The sequence below is a fragment of the Monodelphis domestica genome, chromosome 1, assembly GCF_027887165.1.
Source record: "Monodelphis domestica isolate mMonDom1 chromosome 1, mMonDom1.pri, whole genome shotgun sequence".
NCBI lineage: Eukaryota > Metazoa > Chordata > Mammalia > Didelphimorphia > Didelphidae > Monodelphis > Monodelphis domestica.
Window position 1 is genome coordinate 158,601,846 of NC_077227.1, and position 23,158 is coordinate 158,625,003.

Genomic DNA, 23,158 nt, shown 5'->3' on the forward strand with positions numbered 1-23,158 from the left:
GTCAAATTATAGTTGTTTTAATCAATCTCAGTCATATCATGTCATCTGCACATTTTTATTCTTCTGATTTTGTATTTGTTTTTATTTTTGCTCTAATAAATTTCACTGTTCAAAGACAGTTGGTTTGGAAATTATCCCACATTGGCACCTTGTCATATCTTGCCTATTAGAACATAATTAATTTCAATTTTTTGAAGTTTGAAATAGTTCAATTTTATTTTTATATTATTATTAGGATCTTACTATGATCAGTACTTTTTTACTCTTTATTTGTGATAGAGATATATGAGACTTCTTAAAGTCTAAAAAACCTTGATTTCTCTTATTTCTTACTCTTGAGCCTTTCTTTCCAACTTGTTTTTTATTGGCCCCTCCAAATATAGAAATTAAAGCATGATGTTAAATATAAATATGGACATAAAATGTTCACCAAGACACTCTTCTGACATCTGCCCAATCAATTTGATGAACACATCTATTCCCCTTTGGAATGGATACAAGAGAATATCTTTTTTTAAAACCCTTACCTTCCATCTTGGAATCAATACTGAGTGTTGGTTCCAAGGCATACTGGTAAGGGTTAGGCAACAGGGACAAAGTGACTTGCCCAGGGTCACACAGCTGGGAAGTGTCTGGGTCCAGATTTGAACCTAGGACCTACCATCTCTAGGCTTGGCTCCCAATCCACTGAGCTAGAGAATACCTTTTCTAAATGTTTATTAGTGACTTTGGACAGTTCCAGCTGTGAGCAAGTCCCTGGGCAAGTCACTTAATGCCCATTGCCTAAGCCCTTACTGTACTTCTGCCTTGGAGCTGATCCACAGTATTGATCCTAAGGTACCATCCTAAGATGGAAGGTACGAATTAAAAAAAAAGACATAGATCTAGTTCCTGATTGATATTCAGTAAATAAGAAGTATCCCCCAGACAGTTAGGTAGGACTCAGAAGGGCAGATACTTGTCAGAAAAGTTACCCTTCTGTTAGCCTCTGAAAGAAAGCAACAGGTTGCTCTTAGACCTTCCCCCCCCCCTTTTTTTCATTTTCTCCTTTTGTATTGTGCCTTTTTTTCTCCTCAGAAGCACCTACCATCTTTGAGAGGGGAAAACTGTGTTTCTTTCTCATATTATTATCAACTGGATGGGGACAGAATTACCTACTTTTCCTCAACATCCCTAGAGAAGAAAGATACAAGGGGGGGAAAACAGAAAAATAACTGAAAACCATTTATTATTTACTTTAATAGACCAACACAATGGGAGTATGTCTTCTAACAGAAATACATATTTCTAAGTCCCAGCAAACCAACCACACTGGAGGTGGAATAGTACTAGTTACTGAAAACTAACCAGAATTTATTTGACTATGCCCTCTCAGCTAGGGACCAAAAAGATTCTGCCTTGGAGCTGATCCACAGTATTGATCCTAAGGTACCATCCTAAGATGGAAGGTACGAATTAAAAAAAAGACAGGCATGCTTAGACTCTCAGAAGAAGTATGTTCATCAACTTGATCAGTGAAAATTCTACTGAACAAACTTTTCTTACAACAATTTGAAAAGTTATTTTTTCATATTCATTAATATATTCCTCTTTGCTTCATACTACTTACTCCTATACTTTGTAGGCTTTCAGAATTTATGTATATAGTTTGGACTATGTTGCTTGTTATTTGTCTCTCTTCTCTAGTTTTATTCAATCAGATTCAATAATTTTCAAGTGTCTGCTTAAATACATTATCTTTCCTCAAGTGAATTATGAATTCTTTGAGATCAGAAGCTTTGATTTCTACTTTTTTTTTATTCCCTGTGGTATTTAAAGGATTATAGGATGTGTAGGATATGTAATCAAAAAGTCCTTATTGTTTTGAATCAAATTGAATGAGAAAATAGTGAAAGATTAGCCAGAATAACAAAAAGGCAAATTGAAGAGATTGGGAAATTGTAAGTAATAGGAAAAGGTGGTGAAGAACAACAGAAAGGGGAGAAAGAGGGAGGAACTAGAGGGGACCCAAAGTAATAAAAGAGAAAAATGAAAAGAATTTAACTATTATGGTTAAACAGCAACATTTCCACTAGAGACCAGATATTCTGTGAAGAAAGTTATGTGGTCTGAAAGCTCCAGGTGCTAATTTCAGAATCCATCTTTCTCCCATTACCCTGGGTCTACAACTAAAATAGTCATCATTGCAGGCAAATGATTTAAATAATTGTCTTCATGGGGTAGATGAACCTCAGCCTTTATTATCAAGGCTATTTTCACAAGATAATAAAATTGTTAGATACTCAAGGTATTTTTGTCCTTTAAATCTATTTTTCAATTCCAATCAGAGAATTGTCAAAGTAGACATCTTTTGAAGAATTGGACATGGTCTGCATATTCTGAGTTGGGTTTTGCTTTAAATTGATAAGGTAACTGTTTTTAGGATGGTGTCATAGATAAAGAATAGATCTTGAAGCCAAGAAATGTACAGTTCAAGTCCTACCTTTGATCCTGAACAAGTCACTTAATTTCTCAGTGCTCTTAAAACTTTCCAAGACTATAAATTGCAAAGAATGCGCTGCTTTACATTTATAAAGGGAATTTACTCCTCTGAGAGTTTCTGATGCCAAGGAAATCAGAGGCTCTACTCCCTATCTCCTTTTCCCTTTGTTAGTCAAAAAGCAGGGCCAAGCTGGACCTTCAGGGTCAACTAAGGAAGTGTTTCTAAGTAGCATTCTTTGGTTGAGGGAATGAGTGTAGAAGCCTGAACTGTTTCCAAGCCCTTGCTTCAGAGTTCTCCAGTTAATTTTGTTTTTAATTTCATGACATTCCAGATACAGACAGTATTGCACAAAGATTATTCTTATCTTACAGGTAAGGAAATTGATGGTCAGAGAAATTAAGCGAGATGGAATGAAGTATTTAAGTACTCACTATGAGCAAAGTGCTTTACTAAGCACTGGGGATACAAAGCAAGACAGTCCTAAACCTCAAGGAACTTACAATCTAATGTCTTCTAATGGGTGAGACAATACATAAGAAGTCATATGCATTAGACCTGGACACATAGCTCAGTTCAGGTAATAAAAGTCAGTTGCTCCACTGATCCTTATCTAGTACTATTTCCATTTACATTGTACCCTCACTTTATTTCAAGAGAGCCATGCATATTTGGGAGTTTTCATTTTAGCATAATATCCTGTTCAAACCAACTCTTTAAAAAATCTCTGTGCTTTTTTCAAGATATAATAATCTACCATGTAGACTCTTCTTCTAAGTCTCGCTCATTTAAAATTTTTGATAACTTATGATAACTGTATGAATAGAAACAATGTATAAATGACTTTTGAAAACAAATTTTGTATAGTCACATCACATTAGTATGCAATGTATTTCTCATTAATACTTATAAAGAATGACTATGGGGGCAGGTTGGTAGCTCAGTGGATAGAGATCCAAGTGGGAGGTCCTGGGTTCAATTTGGCCTCAGACAATTCCTAGAGGTATGATCCTGGGCAAGTCATTTATCCCCAATTGCCTTGCCCTTACCTCCCTACTGCCTTGGAACCAATACTTAATATTGATGCTGAGCCAGAAGGTAAGGGTTTTCTTTTTTTTTTTTTAATGACTATGAAAGATGAAAAGGTTGCCTGCTAAAGCAGGGCTTGTAGAACCTTGCTTTTACAAGAAAAATCACTGTTTTATTAATATCATAAAATTGTGTTTTGCTCTGCCTCTATAGACTAATTTTTAAAAGCTGGTAAAATTTAAAACTGCCCAATGACTTTTTTTTTCTTTTCATTTTTTAATTTTTATTTGGTCAATTTCAAACATTATTCCTTGGTTACAAAAAATCATATTCTATTCCTCCCTCCTCTCCCCCAACCCCTCCCATAGCTGATGCGCAATTCCACTGGGTATTACCTGTCCTTGATCAGAACCATTTCCATGTTGTTGGTGTTTGCATTAGGATGTTCATTTAGAGTCTACATCCCCAATAATATCCCTTTGACCCATGTATTCAAACAGTTGTTTTTATTCAGTGTTTCTACTCCCACAGTTTTTCCTCTGAATGTGGATAGTGTTCTTTCTTGTGGATCCCTCCAAGTTGTTCAGGATCACTGCATTGCCACTAATGGAGAAGTCCATTACATTCAATTGAACCACAGTGTATCAGTCTCTGTGTACAATATTCTCCTGGTTCTGTTCCTTTCATTCTGCATCACTTCCTGGAGGTTGTTCCAGTCCCCATGGAATTCCTCCACTTTATTATTCCTTTGAGCACAATAGTATTCCATCACCAACATATACCACAATTTGTTCAGCCAATTGGAGGGCACCCCCTCATTTTCTAGTTTTCTGCCACCACAAAGAGCACAGCTATGAATATTCTTTTTATTTATTTATTTTTTAAAATTTTAAACATTATTTTATTTGGTTATTTACAAACATTATTCATTGGAAACAATGATCATTATCTTTTCCTCCTCCCGCCACCACTTCTCCCCTAGCCAATGCACAATTCCACTGGGTTTCTCATGTGTTCTTGGTTCGAACCCATTTCTGTGTTGTTAGTATTTGCGCTAGAGTGTTCATTTAGAGTCTCTCCTCAGTCATTTCCTCTCAGCCCCTGTAGTCAAGCAGTTGCTTTTCGTCAGTGTTTTTACTCCCACAGTTTATCCTCTGCTTGTGGATAGTGTTTTATAGATCCCTGCAAGTTGTTCTGGGACATTGCATTGTCCCTAATGGAGGAGTCCATTACCTTCAATTGTACCACAGTGTATCAGTCTCTGTGTACAATGTTCTCCTGGTTCTGCTCCTTTCACTCTGCATCACTTCCTGGAGGTTGTTCCAGTCCCCATGGAATTCCTCCACTTTATTATTCCTTTTAGCACAATAATATTCCATCACCAACATATACCACAATTTGTTCAGCCATTCCCCAATTGAAGGGCATCCCCTCATTTTCCAGTTTTTGGCCACCACAAAGAGTGCAGCTATGAATATTCTTGTACAAGTCTTTTTCCTTATGATCTCTTTGGGGTACAAACCCAGTAGTGCTATGGCTGGATCAAGGGGGAAGATGGTCTTTTAGAGCCCTTTGGACATAGTTCCAAATTTCCCTCCAGAATGGTTGGATCAATTCACAACTCCACCAGCAATGAATTAATATCCCGACTTTGCCACATCTCCTCTAGCATTCATTACTTTCCGTTGCTGTCATGATAGCCAATCTGCTAGGTGTGAGGTGATACCTCAGAGTTGTTTTGATTGCATCTCTCTGATTATAAGAGATTTAGAACACTTTTTCATGTGCTTATTAATAGTTTTGATTTCTTTATCTGAAAATTGCCTATTCATGTCCCATGCCCATTTATCTATTGGAGAATGGCTTGATTTTTTTTTTGTACAATTGATTTAGTTCTTTATAAATCTGAGTAATTAGATCTTTGTCAGAGGTTTTTGTTATGAAGATTGTTTCCCAATTTGTTATTTCCCTTCTAATTTTGGTTACGTTGGTTTTGCTTGTACAAAAACATTTTAATTTGGTGTAATCAAAATTATTAATTTTACATTTTGTGATTTTTTTTTCTAGCTCTTGCTTGTTTTTAAAGTCTTTCCTTTCCTAAAGGTCTGACAAGTATACTATTCTGTGTTCACCTAATTTGCTTATAGTTTCCTTCTTTATATTCAAGTCATTCACCCATTCTGAGTTTATCTTGGTGTACGGTGTGAGATGCTGATCCAAACTTTTTTTTTTTTAAACCCTTACCTTCTGTCCTAGAGTCAATACTGTGTATTGGCTCCAAGGCAGAAGAGTGGTAAGGGCTAGGCAATGGGGGTCAAGTGACTTGCCCAGGGTCACACAGCTGGGAAGTGTCTGAGGCCAGATTTGAACCTAGGACCTCCCGTCTCTAGGACTGGCTCTTAATCCACTGAGCTACCCAGCTGCCCCCGATGCTGATCCAAACTTAACCTCTCCTATACCATTTTCCAATTTTTCCAGCAGTTTTTATCAAATAGTGGATTTTGGTCCCAAAAGCTAGTATCTTTGGGCTTATCATAGATTGTCTTGCTGAGGTCACTTACCCCAAGCCTATTCCATTGATCCTCCTTTCTTTCTCTTAATCAGTACCAAATTGTTTTGATGACCACTGCTTTATTGTATAGTTTAAGATCTGGGGCTGCAAGGCCACCTTCCTTTGTATTTTTTTTCATTATTTCCCTGGATATCCTTGATCTTTATTCTTCCAAACGAACTTTGTTATGGTTTTTCCTAATTCAGTAAAAAAGTTTTTTGGTAGTTCGATTGGTATGGCACTGAATAAATAAATAAGTTTGGGTAGGATGGTCATTTTTATTATGTCAGCTTGTCCTAACCATGAGCAGTTAATGTTTTTCCAATTGCTCAGATCTAGTTTTAGTTCTGTGAAAAGTGTTTTGTAGTTGTATTCATATAGTTCCTGTGTTTGTCTCAGCAGATAGATTCCGAAGTATTTTATATTGTCTAGGGTTATTTTAAATGGAATTTCTCTTTCTAATTCTTGCTGCTGAGATGTGTTGGAGATATATAGAAATGCTGATGACTTATGTGGGTTTATTTTGTATCCTGCAACCTTGATAAAGTTGTTCATTATTTCGACTAGCTTTTTAGTTGATTCTCTAGGAGTCTTTAAGTAGACCATCATATCATCCACAAAGAGTGATAGCTTGGTCTCTTCATTGCCAATTTTAATAACTTCAATTTCTGAAAGGCGGAGTCAAAATGGTAGCTTAGGAGCAGCAATAGTTCAGCCCTCTGAAAACCTTTCCTTACCAATCACAAACTAAATGCTCCTAGGGGACAGAAAATCAAACCAAACAACAAGATAGAGCCAGGGAAAACCTCCTGCTGGACTCAATGCAAAAGGTACACCCCCCAAAAACCAGAATCCAGGAATACTCAGGCTTAGGGGGAAGGCAGAGGAAGGTCCCAGGACCCTTCCCCTCCACCACCTAGAGTGCTAAGCCTCCAGCGGCAGTGGGAACCTCTGGGTTGGCAAAGGCGCTTGTCTGACAGGTGTACCTTGCAGGCAGGGCTGTGCCAGCCTCAGAGCATCAAACACAGGTGGTGAGGAAGCAGTTGGAGAGGGAACGAAGAGCTGGCAGTCTAGTAAGAGCAGTTGACACTCTCTATATTGCTCAAGCCTTTCAGGAGCTTTTGGCCTCAGGGCACATCCAGCCCAACCCAGATGAACTTAATCCCATCAAAAGTCTTCAGTGCTCAGGGAAGTCCAAGTTCCAGCATCACTCCCTCACTGACTGCTGGACTTTAATCCAATAAAAAGCCTCCAGAGGACAGGGAAGGTCAAACTCCAACACTCCTCCCCCAGAGACTGCACTGAGAGATCTGGCAAAGCTCCAAGAGGGGAGACTGACAGCCCCAAAACCAAAAAATGAGAGGAGCAAGAGCACAAACAGATACGGGGAGCAAAGAAGGGGGTAAATATGAGCAAACAACAGAAAAATAAGAATGGAATTACAATTTACAGGCAACAAACAAAACACAGGAGGAGGCAAGTAATAAAACAGAAATCCCAGCAAATTAGATAAAGGCTTTGAAAGTGTTAGATTTAAAATGGTTGAAGGCCTTAAACTGTAACAGTTAAAAGAGTGATGTTGTAAACTGTAGTGAGTTAAAATGGTGGATGATATAAATTGTGATAGATATAAGAGAGGGTGAGTAAATTTGACCGCAGAAAATATGTTTCACTACAGTGTCTTGGTTTTTAAATAAAATATAAGGTGGTCACCAGGGAAATATTCCCAATTATTCAAATACCCAAGTCAACTGGGTTTTATAGAGATTTTAATTAATACAAATGTGGAATTAAAGAAAAGAGAGAAAGAGAGAAAAAGGAAATAAGTATGAAGGGCCTTAAGCCAATATGGCCTAGACCTGAGTCTTAAGAGAGAGAGATCAGTCAGTCAGTCTTTTAACACTCACCACAAGGTCTGTCTAAGCAAGGATTCTAGTGACACCAGGCCAGCTCCATCTCAGCCTTCTTCACCAGAGAGAGTTCCAGCCAGAGTCCTCCTTAAGGAGCCTTCCAGCCAGAGACTGTTCCAAAGGGCCTCTCTCCAGAGTCTCCAGAGGGACAGAGTCCCCTCAGAGGAGCTCCAGCAAGACCTCCTTAGAGATTGTCCTCCAAGAGCTTCCCTTCTCCAGAGCCTCTCTCAAGAGATTCTTCCCAAGCGATCCTCATCAGAGATCCTACAAAAGGATTTTTTCTTTCAAGAGATTCTGCTTTTTCTTATATAGGGGTTTTTCTCCTATGTCACCTCCCCTAAGTCCTTACATCTACCAATCACTGTAGACGTTTTCCAAAGGACTGCCCATCTGAATTCCTGCTAAGTCGACTAATCTCCTCAGTAAGTCTGAACCAGTGAAAGCACAGCTGAGTCAACTATTCTCATTAAGATAAAACTTGCCCGACCCTTTTAGGTACATAGCATCTCATTGTATCAATTCTAAAAAATAGGATGGCTCAAAGAACTCCTTGCCTTATTATAAGCATGGTACTCCAAGTACTTTCATTGTTTAGCAAGGAGTTTCCTCCCCTAAAGCAGTCTTAAGTATGGGTGGAGTAGAGGTCCTCCCGTTTCTGATCCTGGCGAGTTCTCACATCAAAATGGGGAATATTTCTCAGTAGGGAATTTGTTCCAATGGAGGATTACTCAATGTGGAAATTTTTAACATTCCCAAGTCTGAGAAATTTCAAGATTTACAAAAGAACTCAAAATGCAATCCAAAACACAATTAAGAGAGGCTGAAGACAATTGGGAAAAGAATTTAAAATTAAAAAACTAAGAGAAGTCATCTGGAAACAGAAAATAGTGTCTTGAAAGCCAAAATCAACCCACTTGAAATTGAGGCAAAGGAGATGAAAGATGAGGCAAAGTAGATGAGAGATGAGGTAAAGAGAATGAAAGATGACCTCTAAAGAAAATGATACCAGAAGGAGAAGGATGACCAAAAAGCCAAGGATGAAATCCAGTCTTTAAGAACCAAAATACAACAACTAGAATCAAGTGACCTCACAAGGCAGCAGGACACAATAAACCAAAACCAAAAGAAGGGGAAAATTGAGGAAAATATGAAACATCTCATTCACAAAACAGAAGATTTAGAAAATCGTTCAAGGAGAGGCAATTTAAGAATCATTGGTCTACCAGAAGACCATGACAAAAGAAAAAGCCTGGACATAATTCTACAGGAAATTATTCAAGAAAACTGCCCCAATTTCCTAGAACAAGCGGGAAAATTGGAGATTGAAAGAATCCAGAGATCACCTCCTGTACTTAATCCCCAAATGACAACATCCAGGAATGTTGTAGCCAAATTCAAGAACTATCAGATCAAAGAAAAGATATTACAAGCTGCCAAGAAGAAGTCATTCAGATACTACGGAACCACAGTGAGGATAACACAGGATCTGGCTGCATCGCACTGAAGGACCGAAAGGCATGAAATATGATATTCTGGAAAGCAAGAGAACTAGGTCTACAACCAAGAATCAACTGCCCAGCAAAACTGACTATATTCTTACAGGGGAAAGTATGGTCATTCAACACAATAGAAGAATTCCAATAATTTGTAAAGAAAAGACCAGACCTGAACAGAAAATTTGATGCCTAAGCAAAGAACTCAAGAGAATCATCAAAAGGTAATTAAAAAAGGGGTGGGGGAGAGAAAAACAAAACCAAAAAAACCTTTTTTTTGAGACTCAATAAGTTAAAATGATATGTATCCCTATAAGAAAAGAAGTCATTGGGAACTCTTAAAAATTGTTATTTTCAACTGGGAAGCTAGAAGAATTATACTTAGAGGGAACAGTGACAAACTGTATAGGATGAAATGACAAGACATAAATAGGTATATAGACATATGTATGCATAAATACATATATATATATACACACACACACACAACTAGAGCTGAAAAAGAAGTTAATACTAAAATAAATGGGAAAAGAAACAAAAGGGGGCAAATTTATATGTCACAAAGAAGTTCATGGTGGGAGGAGGAGAACATCAATACACTGGAAGGGTAAAGAGGTTGGAGACAGGAAATACTCAACTCTTACGTGCATTGAAATTGACCCAAAGAGGGAAGAACAATCCAATCTATTGGGGGCAGAGAATAGGTTTGCACCTTATAAGGGAGTAGAAGGGTAACAAATGGACTGGTGGGGAGGGAAGCAGTATGAGGGAGGGAGAGGGTGGGGGGGTAGATTTAGAAAGACTGTAAGGCAAATAAGGGGGGAGGAATAAGAAGGGCGGGGGTAGAAAGGGAAGTAAAATAAGGCTGGGAATAGGGGGATTGACTAAAAACAAACATTAGTGTAGAAGGAAATAGTGAAAGAAGAAAAGGAAGGATCAGAAGTAGAAATCAAAATGCTGAGAAATACACAGCTCGTAATCATAACTCTGAATGTCAATAGAATGAACTCACCCCTAAAATGCAAGCGAATAGCAGAATGGATTAGAATCCAAAACCCTACCATATGCTGTCTGCAAAAAACACACTTGAGGATGATGGTGGCTTAGAAGCAGCAAAAGTTCAGACATCTGAATACCCTTCCTTACCGATCACAAACTGAATGCTCCTAGGGGACTGAAATTCAAACTAAACAACAGGACAGAGGTGGGGAACCCTCCTTACTCGGGTCTAAGGGGAAGGCAGAGGGAAAGTCCCAGGACCCCTCCCCCCCAACCCAGAGGGCTAAGCCCCCAGCGGCAGTGGGAACCTCTGGGCAGGCAAAGGTGCTGATTTGGAGGGTCTACCTTGTGAGCAACAGGGCGTCGGGCTCTGAGCTTCCAGCATAGACAGCAGGGAGGAAGCCAGGAAGAGACCAGGTGGTGGCTGGGTCCTTACATCTGGCTCCAGTCTCACCAGGAGGTTTTTGCCTTGGGGCACATCCAGACCAATCCAGTTGAACCTAATCCCATCAGGACTCCTCAGAGCTCAGGGAGGCAGGCAAAGGCAATGGGGAACCTTGTGGACAGCAGAGAAGCAGCTGGAGAGAACTGGAGAGAGCCTGGGCGGCCCAGCCTTCCAGGAGTCTTTGGCCTCAGAGCACATACAGGGGCACCCAGTTGAACATCCAATCAAAAGCCTCCAAAGGACAGGGATTCTAACATTCCTCCCCTAGAGACTGTACCAAGAGATCTGACAAAGCTCCAAGAGGGGAGACTGACAGCCCCAAAACCAAAAAAAAAATGAGAGGAGAAAGAGCACAGACAAATACAGGGAGCAAAGAAGGAGTAAACTCAAGCAAACAACAGAAAAAGAAGAAAGAAATTACAATAGACATCTTCTGCCCAAGTAATGAGCAAAGAGTGAATGAAACAGAGGGGGAAGGATCAGCAAAGGAAAAATCAGAAATCCCAGCAAATTGGATACAGGCTTTGGGAGAACTCAAAATGCAATTCAAAACACAATTAAGAGAGGCTGAAGACAATTGAGAAAAGAACTTAAAAACTAAGATAACTCATCTGGAAACAGAGGCACTTGAACTAAAACAAGAAAATGGTGTCTTGAAAGCCAAAATCAACCAGCTGGAAAATGAGGCAAAGGAGATGAAAGATGAGGTGAAGAAGATGAAAGATGAGAAAAAGGAGATAAAAGACAAGGTGAAGAATATGAATGATGACCTTCAAAGAAAATCAGACCAAAAGGAAAAAGACGACCAAAAAACTAAGGATGAAATCCAGTCTTTAAGAACCAGAATACAACAACTAGAATCGAGTGACCTCACAGGGCAGCAGGACACTATAAAACAAAACCAAAAGAATGAAAAAATTGAGTAAAATATGAAGCATCTCATTCACAAAACAGAGGATTTAGAAAATCGTTCAAAGAAAGACAGTTTAAGAATCATTGGTCTACCAGAAGACCATGACAAAAGAAAAAGCCTGGACATTATATTACAGGAAATTATTCAAGAAAAGTGCCCTAATTTCCTAGAACAAGTGGGAAAATTGGAGATTGAAAGAATCCAGAGATCACCTCCTGTACTTAATCCCCAACTGACAACACCCAGGAATGTTATAGCCAAATTCAAGAACTATCAGACCAAAGAAAATATATTACAAGATGCCAAGAAGAAGCCATTCAGATATCATGGAACCACAGTGAGGATAACACAGGATCTGGCTTCATCTACACTGAAAAAAAGAAAGGTGTGGAATATGATATTCTAGAAAGCAAGGGAACTAAGTCTACAACCAAGAATCAACTGCCCAACAAAACTGACTATATTCTTACAGGGGAAATTATGGTCATTCAACACAATAGAAGAATTTCAAGAATTCGTAAAGAAAAGACCAGACCTGAACAGAAAAATTTGATGTCCAAGCACAGAACTCAAGAGAATCATCAAAAGGTAATTAAAAAAGAGAGGAAAAAGAAAAACAAAACAAAACAAAAAAATTTTTTAAGAGACTCAATACGTTAAAATGATATTGTATCCCTATAAGAAAAGAGGTCATTGGTAACTCAAAAACTGTTGTTATTACCTGGGCAGCAAAAAGAAGTACACTTAGAGAGAACAGTGACAAACTGTATAGGATGAAAGGACAAGACATCTCTATACCTATATAGATATATGCATGCTTAAATACATACACATAAGTATGCATATACATACATACATACATATATATATATATATATATATATATATATATATAACTAGAGCTTAAAATAGGTTAATATTAAAAGAAATGGGAAAAGAAACAAACGGGGGGGAATTTATATGTCACAAAGCAGCTCATGGTTGGAGGCAGGAGAACATCAATATACTGGAAGGGTAAAGAGGTCGGAGACAGGAAATACTCAACTTTCACATGCTTTGAAATTGACTCAAAGAGGGGAAAACAATCCAATCCATTGGGGCAGAGAATAAATTTGCGCCCTATAGGGGAGTAGAAGGGTAACAAATGGTCTGGTGGGAAAGGAAGAAGTACAAGGGAGGGAGGGGGTGGGAGTTAATTTTAGAAAGACTACAGGGAAAATAAGGAGGGAATAAGAAGGGAGGTGGGTAGAAAGGGAAGTAAAATAAGGGTGAGAACAAGGGAGACTGTTTAAAAGCAAAGATTGGTGTAGAAGGAAATAGTGAAAGAAGAAAAGGGAGGAATAGGGGCAGAAATCAAAATGCTGGGAAATACACAGCTAGTCATCATAACTCTGAATGTGAATGGAATGAACTCACCCATAAAACGCAAGCGAATAGCAGAGTGGATTAGAATTGAAAACCCTACCAAATGCGGTCTACAAGAAACACACATGAAGAAGGTAGATACACATAGGGTGAAAGTAAGAGGGTGGAGCCAAATCTATTGAGCATCAACAGACAAAAAGAAGGCAGGAGTCACAATCATGATATCAGACAAAGCCAAAGTAAAAGTAAATCTAGTTAAAAGAGATAGGGAAGGTAATTACATCCTAATAAAAGGCAGTATAGACAGTGAGGAAATATTAGTACTCAACATGTATGCACCAAATGGCATAGCATCCAAATTCCTAAAGGAGAAACTAGAGGAGCTCAAGGACAAAATAGGTAGAAAAACTATACTATTGGGAGACCTGAACTTTCCTCTATCCAAACTAGATAAATCAAACTAAAAAATAAATAAGAAAGAGGTAAGAGAAGTGAATGAAATCTTAGAAAAATGAGAGTTAGTAGACATGTGGAGAAAAATAAATAGGGACAAAAAGGAATATACCTTCTTTTCCGCAGCACATGGTACATTCACAAAAATTGACCATGTATTAGGGCATAAAAATATTGCAAACAAGTGCAAAAGAGCAGTAATAATAAATTCAACTTTCTCAGATCACAATGCAATGAAAATAATAATTAGTAAGGGAAGATGGAGAGGTAAATCAAAAATTAATTGGAAATTAAACAATAAAATTCTCCAAAACCAGTTAGTTAAAGAACAAATCGTGGAAAGAATAACGTCATTGAAGAAAATTACAATGATGAGACATCCTTTCAAAACCTATGGGATGCAGCCAAAGCAGTACTCAGGGGGAAATTTATATCCTTGAGTTCATATATAAACAAATTAAGAAGGGCAGAGGTCAATGAATTGGGCATGTAAATTAAAAAATTAGAAAGCAAACAAATTAAAATCCTCAGATGAAGACTAAATTAGAGATCCTAAAACTCAAAGAGAAATGAATAAAATTGAAAGTCAAAGAATTACTGATTTAATAAATAAGACTAGAAGCTGGTACTTTGAAAAAATTAATAAAATAGACAAAGTACTAGTCAGACTAATTAAATAAAGGAAAGAAGGAAACCAAATTGACAGTATCCAAGATGAAAAGGGAGACCTCATCTCTAATGAAGAGGAAATCAAGGCAATCATTAAAAACTACTATGCCCAATTATATGGCAACAAATATGGCAATCTAAGTGATATGGATGAATACTTATAAAAATATAAGTTGCCTAGACTAATAGAAGAAGAAATAAATTACCTAAACAACCCCATATCAGAAAAAGAAATTGAACAAGCCATCAAAGAACTCCATAAGAAAAAATCCCAGGTCCAGATGGATTCACAAATGAATTCTATCAAACATTCAAAGAATAACTAATCCCAATATTAAACAAACTATTTGACAGAATAAGCCAAGAAGGGGTTCTACCAAATTCATTTTACAACACAAACATGGTACTGATCCCAAGGCCAGGCAGGTCAAAAATAGAGAAAGAAATCTATAGGCCAATCTCCCTAATGAATATAGATGCAAAAATCCTAAATAGGATACCAGCAAAAAGACTCCAGCAAGTCATCATCAGGGTCATCCACTATGACCAGGCAGGATTCATACCAGGAATGCAAGGATGGTTCAATATTAGGAAAACCATCCATATAATTGACCATATTTAGAAGCAAACTGACAAAAATCACATGATTATCTCAATAGATGCAAAAAAAGCCTTTGATAAATTACAACAGTCATTCCTATTGAAAACACTAGAAAGTATGGGAATAGAAGGGTCTTTCCTAACAGTAATGAACAGTATATATATCTAAAACCATCAGGAAACATCATCTACAATGGGGATAAACTCAAAGCCTTCCCAATAAGAAGGATCAGGAGTGAAACAAGGATGCCCATTATCACCTCTATTATTTGACATTGTACTAGAAACACTAGCTGTAGCAATTAGAGAAGAAAAATAAATTGAATGTATTAAAATTGGCAATGAGGAGACCAACCTATCATTTTTGCAGATGTTATGATGGTCTTCTTAAAGAATCCTAGAGAATCAACAAAAAAGCTAGTTGAAATAATCAACAACTTTAGCAAAGTTTCAGGATACAAAATAAACCCACAGAAGTCATCAGCATTTCTATATATGTCCAACCCAGAATTAGAGAAATTCCATTTAAAATCCTCCTACATAATATAAAATACTTAGGAATCTATCTTCTGAGACAAACACAAGAACTATATGAACACAACTACAAAACTCTCTCCACACAATTAAAATTAAATCTAAACAATTGGAGAAACATTAATTACTCATGGGTGGGACGAGCTATCATAATAAAAATGACAATCATACCCAAATTAATTTACCTATTTAGTGCCATACCCATTGAACTATCAAAAAACGTTTTTACTGAATTAGAAAAAAAACTATACAAAGTTCATTTAGAAGAAGAAAAGATCAAGGATATCCAAGGAAATCATGAAAAAAAATGCAATGGAAGGAGGATTTGCAGTCCCAGATTTCAAACTATACTATAAAGCAGTGGTCATCAAAACAATTTGGTACTGGCTAAGAGACAGAAAGGAGAATCAGTGGCATAAACTTGGGGTAAATGACCTCAGCAAGACAGTCTATGATATGCCCAAATATCCCAGTTTTTGGAACCTAAACCCACTATTTGATAAAAACTGCTGGGAAAATTAGAAAACAATTTGGGAGAGATTAGGTTTGTATCAATATCTCACACCCTATACCAAGATAAACTCAGAATGGGTGAATGACCTAAATATAAAGAAAGAAACTGTAAGCAAATTAGGCAAACACAGAATAGTATACTTGTCAGATCTATGGGAAAGGAAAGACTTTAAAATCAAGCAAGAGCTAGAAAAAATCACAAAATATAAAATCAATAATTTTGATTACATCAAATTAAAAAGGTTTTGTACAAACAAAACCAATGTAACAAAAATTGGAAGGGAAGCAACAAATTGGGAAACAATCTTCATAACAAAAACCTCTGACAAAGGTCTAATTACTCAAATTTATAAAGAGCTAAACCAATTGTACAAAAAATCAAGCCATTTTCCAATTGATTAATGGGCAAGGGACATGAATAGGCAATTTTCAGTGAAAGAAATCAAAACTATTAAAAAGCACATTAAAACTGTTCTAAATCTCTTATAATCAGAGAAATGCAAATCAAAACAACTCTGAGGTATTACCTCACACCTAGCAGATTGGCTAACATGACAGCAAAGGAAAGTAATGAATGCTGGAGGAGATGTGGCAAAGTTGGGACATTAATGCATTGCTGGTGGAGTTGTGAATTGATCCAACTATTCTGTAGGACAATTTGGAACTATGCCCAAAGGACGCTAAAAGACTGTCTTCCTTTTGGTCCAGCCATAGCACTACTGTGTTTGTACCCCAAAGAGATAATAAGGAAAAAACATGTAGAAAAATATTCATAGCTGTGCTCTTTGTGGTGATAGAAAATTGGAAAATGAGGGGATGCCCTTCAATTGGGGAATGGCTGAACTAATTGTATTATATGTTGGTGATAGAATACTATTGCACTCAAAGGAATAATAAAGTAGAGGAATTCCATGGGGACTGGAATGACCTCCAGGAATTGATGCAGAGTGAGAGGAGCAGAACCAGGAAAACATTATACACTGATAGAGACGGATACAATACAATGGAATGGAATGGACTTCTCCATTTGTGGGAATGCAGTTATCCTGAACAAGTAGGAGGAATCTACTAGAAAACCCGCTATCCACTTTCAAAGGAAACACTTTGGGAGTAAAAACACTGAAGAAAAACAACTGCTTGAATACATGGATCGAAGGGATATGGTTGGGGATGTAGACTAAATGAACATCCTTGTGCGAACATCAACAACATGGAAATAAGTTCTGATCAAGGACACAAGTAATACCCAATGAAATTGAACGTGGGCTGTCGGAAAGGTGGGTGCAGGGGAGGGAAGGAAATAATGTGATTATTGTAACCAAAGAATAATGTTCTAAATTGTCTAAATAAACTAATTCAAATGGAAAAAAATACCTTCAATTTGTTTTTCTTCTCTAATTGCTACTGCTGTGTGTGTCTAGTACAATGTTAAATAATAAAGATGATAATGGGCATTCTTCTTTCACATTTTTTTCCCTTTTAAACATTATTTTATTTGGTTATTTTCAAACATTATTCATTAGAAACAAAGATCATTTTCTTCCCCCTACTACCTCTCCCATTGGCGATGCATGATTCCTCTGGGTATCACATGTGTCCTCGATCTGAACTCATTTCCATGTTTTTGTATTAGGGTGTTCATTTAGAGTCTTCCCTCAATCATATCCCCTCCACCCCTGTAGTCAAGCTGTTGCCTTTCCTCGGTGTTTTTACTCCCTCAGTTTGTCCTCTGCTTGTGGGTAGTGTTTTTTTCTCCTTGAACCCTGCAGATTGTTCAGGGATATTGCATTGACACTAGTGGAAAAGTCCATTACATTCGATTGTACCACTGTATCAGTCTCTGTGTATCAATGTTCTCCTGGCTCTGCTCTTTTTGCTCTACATCGCTTCCTGGAGGTTGTTCCAGTCCCCATGGAATTCCTCCACTTTATTATTCCTTTTAGCACAATATTATTCCATCACCAACATATACCACAATTTGTTCATCCATTCCCCAATTGGAGGGCATCCCCTCATTTTCCAGTTTTTTTGCCACCACAAGGAGTGCAGCTATGAATATTCTTTACAAGTCTATTTCCTTATTATCTCTTTTGGGTACAAAGCCAGCAATGCTATGGCTGAGTGAAAGGGCAGACAAGTCTTTTGTCGCCCTTTGGGCACAGTTCCAAATTGCCCTCCAGAATGTTTGGATCAATTCACAACTCCACCAGAAATGAATTAATGTCCCAACTTTGCCATATTCCCTCCAACACTCATTACTTTCCTTTGCTGTCATGTTGGCCAATCTGCTAGGTGTGAGGTAATACCTCAGAGTTGTTTTGATTTGCATCTCTCTGATTATCAGAGATTTAGAACACTTTTTCATGTGCTTATTAATAGTTTTGATTTCTTTAGCTGAAAACTGACTATTCATGCCACTTGCCCATTTATCAATTGGAGAATTGCTTAATTTTTTTGTACAATTGATTTAGCTCTTTATAAATTTGAGTAATTAGAGGTTTCTCTAATTACTCATTACTATGAGTAATTTCAGAGGTTTTTGTTATAAAGATTTTCTTTCCAATTTGTTGCTTCCCTTCTAATTTTTGTTATATTGATTTTATATGTACAAAACCTTTTTAATTTGGTGTAATAAAAATTGTTTATTTTACATTTTGTGACTCTTTCCATGTCTTGCTTGGTTTTAAAATGTTTCCCTTCCCAAAGGTCTGACATGTATATTATTATATGTTCACATAATTTACTTATAGTTTCCTTCTTTATATTCAAGTCATTCACCCATTCTGAGTTTATCTTGGTGTAGGGTGTGAGGTGTTGATCCAAACCTAATCTCTCCCACACTGTCTTCCAGTTTTCCCAGCAGTATTTGTCAAATGGTAGATTTTTGTCCTAAAAGCTGGGGTCTTTGGATTTGTCATAGACTGTCTTGTTGAGGTCACTTACCCCAAGTCTATTCCACTGTTCCTCCATTCTGTCTCTTAGCCAGTACCAAATTGATTTGATGACCACTGCTTTATAGTATAGTTTGAGATCTGGGACTGCAAGGCCACCTTTCTTTTTTTTTCATTATTTCCCTGGATATCCTTGATCCTTTGTTTTTCCAAATGAACTTTGTTATGGGTTTTCTAATTCAGTAAAAAATATTTTTGGAAGTTCATTGGGTATGGCACTAAATAGATAGATAATTTTGGGTAGTATGGTCATTTTTATTATATTGACTCATCCTACCCATGAGCAGTTAATGTTTTTCCAATTGCTCAAGTCTAGTTTTAGTTTTGTGGAAAGTGTTTTGTAGTTGTATTCATATAGTTCCTGTTTTTGTCTCAGCAGATAGATTCCGAAGTATTTTATATTGTCTAGGGTTATTTTAAATGGAATTTCTCTTTCTAATTCTTGCTGCTGAGATGTGTTGGAGATATATAGAAATGCTGATGACTTATGTGGGTTTATTTTGTATCCTGCAACTTTGCTAAAGTTGTTCATTATTTCAACTAGCTTTTTTGTTGATTCTCTAGGAGTCTTTAAGTCATATCATCATATCATCCACAAAGAATGATAGCTTGGTCTCTTCATTGCCTATTTTAATGCCTTCAATTTCTTTTTCTTTAATTGCTACTGCTAGTGTTTCTAGTAGAATGTTAAATAATAGAGGTGATTATGGGCATTCTTGTTTTGCTCCTGATCTTATTGGAAATGCATCAAGTTTATCCCCATTGCAGATGATGTTTGCTGATGGTTTTAGATATGTACAGTTTATTATTTTTAGGAAAGGCCCTTCTATTCTTATGCTTTCTACTGTTTTTAATAGGAATGGGTGTTGTATTTTATCAAAGGCTTTTTCTGCATCTATTGAGATAATTATGTGATTTTTGTTGGTTTGCTTGTTGATATGGTCAATTATGTGGATGGTTTTCTAATATTGAACCGGCCCTGCATTGGTATAAATCCTACTTGATCATAGTGAATGACCCTCCTGATCACTTGCTGGAGTCTTTTTTCTAGTATCCTGTTTAAGATTTTTTCATTTATGTTCATTAGGGAGAGTGGTCTGTAGTTGTCTTTCTCCATTTTTGACCTGCTTGGCTTTGGAATCAGTACCATGTTTGTGTCATAAAAGGAATTTGGTAGAACTCCCTCTTTGCTTATTTTGTCAAATAGTTTGTAAAGTTTTGGGATTAGCTGTTCTTTGAATGCCTGGGGATTTTTTCTTAGGGAGTTCTTTGATGGCCTGTTGGATTTCTTTTTCTGATATGGGATTATTTAAGAATTCTATTTCTTCTTCTGCTAGTTTAGGCAATTTATATTTTTGTAAATATTTGTCCATATCACCTAGACTGGCATATTTATTGCCATATAATTGGGCAAAGAAGATTTTAATGATTGCCTTAATTCCCTCTTCATTGGACGTAAGGTCCCCCTTTTCATCTATGGTACTGTTATTTTGCTTTTCTTCTCTCCTTTTTTAAATTTGATTGACCAGTACTTTGTCTATTTTGTTTGTTTTTTTCAAAGTACCAGTTTCTTGTCTCATTTATTAGTCCAATAGTTCTATCTCTTTCCATTTTATTGATTTCTCCCTTAATTTTAAGGATTTCTAATTTTGTTTTCTTCTTGGCGTTTTTAATTTGTTCGTTTCAAGTTTTTTTGATTTGCATGTCCAATTCATTGATCTCTCCCCTCCCTAATTTGTTAATATATGCACTCAGGGATATGAATTTTCCTCTGAGTACTGGTTTGCCTGCTTCCCATAAGGTTTGAAAGGATGTCTCACCATTGTCATTTTCTTCAATGAAATTATTAATTGTTTCTATGATTTGTTCTATAACCGATTTTGGAGCATCATATTTAATTGCCAATTGATTTCTGATTTGGCTCTCCATGTACCTTTACTGATCATTATTTTTATTGCCTTATTATCTGAAAAGGTTGCATTAATTATTTCTGCTTTCTGCATGTGTATGCCATGTTTTTATGACCTAGTGTATGGTAAGTCTTTGTGAATGTGCCATGTGCTGCTGAAAAGAAGGTGTATTCCTTTTTGTTTCTATTTATTTTTCTCCATATATCTATTAACTCTAATTTTTCTAAGATTTCATTCACCTCTTTTACTGCTTATTTATTGATTTATTTTATTTATCTAAATTTGATAGTGGTTGGCTCAGATCTCCAACTAGTATCATTTTATTATCTATTTCCTCCTTCAATTTTCCTAGTTTCTCCATTATAAATTTGGGTGCTATACCATTTGGTGTATACATGTTGATTACTGATATTTCCTTATTGTCTATACTCCCTTTTATCAGGGTGTATTTACCTTCCCTATCCCTTTTAATCAGGTCTATTTTTGCTTTGGCTTTGTCAGATATTATGATTGCAACTCCTGCCTTCTTTCTGTCAGTTGACGCCCAATAGGTCTTACTCTAACCTTTAATTCTGACCTTATGAGTATCTACCCACTTCATGTGTGTTTCTTGAAGACAGTATATGGTAGGGTTTTGGATTCTAATCCATTCTGCTATTTGTCTACATTTTATGGGGGAGTTCATTTCATTCACGTTCAAAGTTATAATTGTCATTTGTGAATTTCCCAGCATTTTGATATCCTCCACTAATTCTGACCTTTCTTCTTTTGCTATAACCTTTTAAACCAGTGGTTTACTTTAAATCAGTCCCCCTAGTCCCCTCCCTTGTTATGCTTCCCTTTCTGGCCCCTCCCTTTTTGTTTCCTTCCCCTCCCCCATTTCCTTCCCTCCCTTTTTATTCTCCCTTCTCCCCAAACCCCCTTATTTTCCCCTTCACCCTTACCATGTTGGATAAGATAAAATTCAAGATCCCAATGGATCTAGATGCTCTTCCCTCTCAGAGTTGATTTCACTGAGAGTAAGGTTTAAGTAATACCTATTAGCACCCTTTTCCTCTCCTTCTTATAAGAGAATTCTTCCCCTCCCCTTTCCGTGTGTATCTTTGTGTGACAAAGATTATTCTATTTAATTTTTTTTTCTATTTCCTCAAGTATAACTTAGTACCATCATTGATTCTCCCCTCCCTTTTTTTCTTTTTGTTTTTTTCCTCCAAATCATGTTAATGCCCCAATCTTTCCCTATGAGTGATTCTTCTGATTACTCTATTAATGCATACAATTTTTGAAAGTTACACAGAACATTTCCCCCATATGATAATATATATAATTTGATCTAATTGTAGCCCTTATAGAAGAGAGTTTGAATAAAAGAAAAAAATTTTTTTCTACTTTTTCCTTTCTTTCATATTTACCTTTTCATGTTTCTCTTGCTCTTTGTGATTGGATGTCAAACTTTCTACCGAGTTTTTGTCTTTTCTAAACAAATACTTGGAAATCTTCTATTTTGTTGAATGCCCATACTTTCCCCTGGAACTATATAGTCAGTTTTGATGGGTAGCTGATTTTTGGTTGAAGACCCAGTTCTCTTGCCTTTCTGAATATCATGTTCCAGGCTTTGTGGTCTTTTAGTGTGGCTGCTGCTAGGTTTTGTGTAATCCTTATTGGTGTTCCTTTGTATCTGAAGTTTCTCTTTTTAGCTTCTTGTAAGATTTTCTCCTTAGCCTGGAAGCTCTTGAATTTGGAATTTACAATCCTGGGGGTTTTCTTTTGTGGATTTAGTATAGAGGGTGTTCTATGAACCCCTTCAATTTCTATTTTGCCCCCTTGTTTGAGAATATCAGGGCAATTCTCTTTGATTATTTCTTTGTAGTATGGCATCAATATTTTTGTTTATCTCTGTTTTTTCAGGTAGACCAATGATTCTCAAATTGTCTCGTCATGATCTGTTTTCCTGATCTGTCATCTTGTCAGTGAGATATTTTATGTTTTCTTCTATTTTGTCAGTCTTTTGACTTTGCCTTATTAATTCCTGCTGTTTTGCAAGATCATTGGTATCCAGTTGCCCAATTCTGGTCCTTAGGGCCTGGTTTTCCGTTATAATCTTTTGGTTTTCTGTTTTAATCTTTTGATTTTCTCTTTGAACTATTTCCCACTTTTCTTGCCAGAACGCTTCCATCTTTTTTTTTTTTGCTGATCAATTTTTTATTAAGAGGAACTCCTTTCTCAGGAGTTATGTGGCAATTACTTTGAATAATTCTGAAGCACTACAAAAAATCAAAGTTTAATTAGATTAGACCTGACTGATTATTTCTGCCAAGGTCCCCACCACCCCGTAGCTTAGAAA

At 36.8% G+C, this 23,158-nt stretch overlaps 1 protein-coding gene across 5 annotated transcripts in view; it reads left to right on the forward strand.

Annotated features, from left to right (window-relative positions):
* Positions 1-23,158, forward strand: part of IQCH (IQ motif containing H) — a 359,480-nt gene that overhangs the window by 77,279 nt on the left and 259,043 nt on the right. The gene's annotated exons all lie outside the window — the stretch shown is intronic.